Genomic DNA, 4,157 nt, shown 5'->3' with positions numbered 1-4,157 from the left:
TTTCACCCTCTAAAGGTTTCTCTAACTCTACCTCTTCTTTCACTTCTTGATACAAAGGATCTAAAGGAAGTGCCTCAAGGATCTTACTCTATAAATCAACTTAAAGAGTCAACCTAGATATCTTGTCTCCTCCTACTTAAGGAATCCACTACCACATTCTCCTTTCCCTAAATATACATAGAAAGCTAAAATTGAAAAAGAAAAACCAATTATAGCAGTTTTGCACATACACAGACTAAAGCATGGCCTTCATAGAATAGAACCATGCTTTTGCCAAACAGATTAGCACATTCAATAGGTAATTTAACACATTTGGTTTGTAGAACAACACTTTTGCTATATGCTACAATGCATTTACATGACCAATTAATGCATATATTGGAAACGGTAATGCATTTAGAATAAGGGCTAGTACATAGACTCTTTTAGTGCTTATGTTGAATTATTTAGCGCATATGATTTACGCAATATTATAGAGAACTTAGATTAGAAATAAAATTGATAGTTTAAATATATATAAAAATGAAACCAATTCATGACTTCCCATAGGAAACATAGGGTTCAATTGACCCTAACAAGCTCAACACATAAACATTCAATAGACAAATTAGACACAAATGCGATATGATATAGGAAATCTATCTCCCAGCCATACAAACTAAATAAAATTCACAAATCACAAAATAAAGGTTCCCATGGGAAAATTTAAAAACTTAAATTTCAATTAAGAGCCATGCACAACTAAAGCCCAAGCTTTCGACTCGGAATACTGAGAAAACCATACAGACCTCATTCATGGGAATACATGGACACAAGAAATCAAATACTCAAATTCCAATACTCCAAATCAAGACCAAATTCCCATTTACATACCCATTAACCATATATTTCCACCTGACAGTCAATTCCAAGGTCATAGACACAATATAAATAATTTTGTTTTTGAAACAAAGTGCATAAGAGGTATTATAAGCATCTAACCTAGAAAATAGAAGTGATAGTATGAGAAGGCTGATGAAGCACAACAATCTAGCTAAATCCAAAGTCTAAGCCAAGTCTCCACAATCCAATTCGCAAAAAATATATTTAATAAAACAATAACATTTGTACAATTCTCCTACCAAGCAACCCCATGGCAAACTCAAAAATTTAAATAAATAGAAATTAAACCAAATCCATGCAAATACTATAGCCAATCAAAATAAGTATAATAATATAGTTTTTACCAACCATGCCAAATATTGAGATATAATGGAATGGAAAAGGTGATCCAATTACATTGTTTATGTTTTCCCTCCTAAACATGTGGAAGACCCTCTATTAAAATTTATAATGGAAAAGGTGATCCCTTGACTTATCTGAAATTATTTCAAATTTTGTTTAGTGATTTTTTCAAGATCAAAGACTTTTGGCTAAATTCTTTACCAAAAATTTTAGGGATAAAGATTTTCAATGGTATTGTTCTTTACCTCCTTATTCTATTAAATGATTTAAATAATTGGCTGATTCTTTCACTAAACTATTTCATAATAATATTGGTCCTAAGATTACTTTGACTGATTTGATTCATTGTAAACAAGTTGTTAAATATAAAGTGACTAATTTTATTGGTACATATAAACATTTATATTCTCAAATTCCTTATCCTATGATTGATCAGGATGTTCAATGAATTTTTATCTCTAATTTGTAAAAGGAAATTAGGGATAAGCTTCTCTACTCTAAGTTACTTCATTTACATATTTATGCATAGTACTTCATAATTATCAGTTTCAAGTGAGTCAATTTGAAAAATCTCCTTCAATGGCTCTGATTTTTCAACAACCTTAAGAAAAGTTTAAAATAAGCAAGGCATTCATCAAGTTTAATGACAAAATCAACACCCAAGTAGCAACAACAACAATAGATGTGTCTCCTTTATTCATGTATTTTAGAAAAGAATTTACTCCTCTTTCTAAATAATTGCATGGTATTATGACACAATTATTGAATAAAAATATGTTGAAACTTCCTTCCATTAAACCAATTGACACATCCAAACCATTTCCACCTTATCATGATCCTAATTTTTTTTTCCAATATCATCAACCCAATCATGACACTAAAAAGTGTTATTCCTTGTAGAATAAAATTCAAGACTTGATTGACAACAATACCATATGTGTAGCTGGTGTGAATGACAAAGGAAACAAATCTGTAACTCCTCCAAATATTTACTAGTCCTTTGCCTTCCCATTATACTAATGTGGTTGATTTTGAACATCCAACCTTTTCTCCTAATGATCTTGGCCTTGAGTCTAATAATGTGGTGAATCTGGTTGATAAAACTATACCTCCTAAGGACCTATGCATTAAATCTGATCCTAGTCATATTATTGAAGCACATAATGAACCACTACATATCACTACAAGGATTAAAGATATACTCTCATGAGAGGTTCTTATTGATCTAGCATGTATGGTGAATGGGATAACTAAAGAATATCTCTATACTTTACAATGGAATCAAGTAACATATGATAAATTTGATGTGATGGTTAAGACATTTGATGCTTTCTCTTGCCCCACTATTGGTTCTATTACTCTCCCAATTGAGGTTGGTACTAAGTTCTTATTTATCATTTTTGCTATTATTCCTACATCAAATCAATTTCTTGTGAAGTTGGGACATCCTTGGCTCTCTTCCATGAAAGTGATTCCCTCTACTTATTGAATATCCAAATACTAAGAGGGGAGGGGTGAATCAGTATTCCCTTGAACTTATTAAAACTTCTAACTAATCTATCTCATAACACAATTTAACTGCAATAAATGAAATTAACATAAAACACATAACACCATATTTATATGTGGAAAACCAAACATGGGAGAAACCATGGAGAGAGTGATCTCTCAATTATAGTGTAATATATAATTGGTTGCATAGTACAAAGAGGTAGCTTGCTATTGGTGGGGGCCCACTGCACAAATACAAAAAGGCTCACTGTCGGATGATAGGCTTATATCTAGAATACAAAAATTGAGCTGTTAGACATACATATAACATATGCATGAATTAATGTTCCATTAAAGTGCACAAACTTCTTTTGCATCTACTATACATACATCATATAACAACATTCACATCTACAAAGTTTTCACATATATAATATGTACACAATAGTTGATTTTCAACAACCATATCTCTGACTTGCAAAACTAATGGTTATATATATATATATATATCTACACCAAATAATCTAACTAGTTGGCTCAACTAGAAAAGGGGTGAGACAAATATATACACACGCAATAGAAAAATATCTTCATAAGATGTCATATTCAATCTTAATCTCAAAATACCTTGAAGAACATGCCTCCAATATATCTAGATAGGAGTGGATCCAAACTCACCTTCTCAATTTTTCCTTCATCATATCTGGATGGGACCAAATCCAAAAAGTGGTTCAGTGAAGTAGATACTGGACCTCAAAAAGACATGAAGTATGAATACATACATTACATAAGAAAGGAACTAAAAAAATAGATCAATAATGTATACTAAAGAAAATTGTTAGACCTAACCAAAACATACATGCCAGACCAAACAACATTACTAGCGTCAATGACAACATGCCAACACTACCAATCATAAGTTTTTAAAATTTCCTCATAATGATAAAATCATAACAATTAATAATATCATGTACCAGCCCATGATGAGATGTGGAGATGTCAAAATGGATAACTTTTGGTCTAAACAATTTGAACCTCTTAAACCTAGAAGTGATGCGCTTTTTCAATCCTCTCAAAAGTAGACGAATTAGATTATCTTATCTTTGAGTAAGCCTAGATATCTTAGGTCCCTATTCCTTCTCCTCATAATATAACTATTCCTCCCCCTCATGACAGACCTAGTCTCCTTCCTACACCTTCTATTCCTCTTATATATGCTACAATTATGCCTTCTACATCTTACAAAGGGAAGTGCCCTAATTCTGTTATCTTTCAACCTAAAATACCTCCACCTACTCATCATTGTTTAAAGGAAGAGAAGAAGCTAGACCTTGTTGATCCTAAACCTTCACAATCCTTAGCTAAAACAAACTAAAACTGTTGCATGAGGGAAAACCAATATGAACATTATGCTAAGGCTTGTGAACTTGCTTCCTGACCCA

Source organism: Cryptomeria japonica, chromosome 5, assembly GCF_030272615.1.
Source record: "Cryptomeria japonica chromosome 5, Sugi_1.0, whole genome shotgun sequence".
Taxonomy (NCBI): domain Eukaryota; kingdom Viridiplantae; phylum Streptophyta; class Pinopsida; order Cupressales; family Cupressaceae; genus Cryptomeria; species Cryptomeria japonica.
This window is presented reverse-complemented; position numbering follows the sequence as displayed.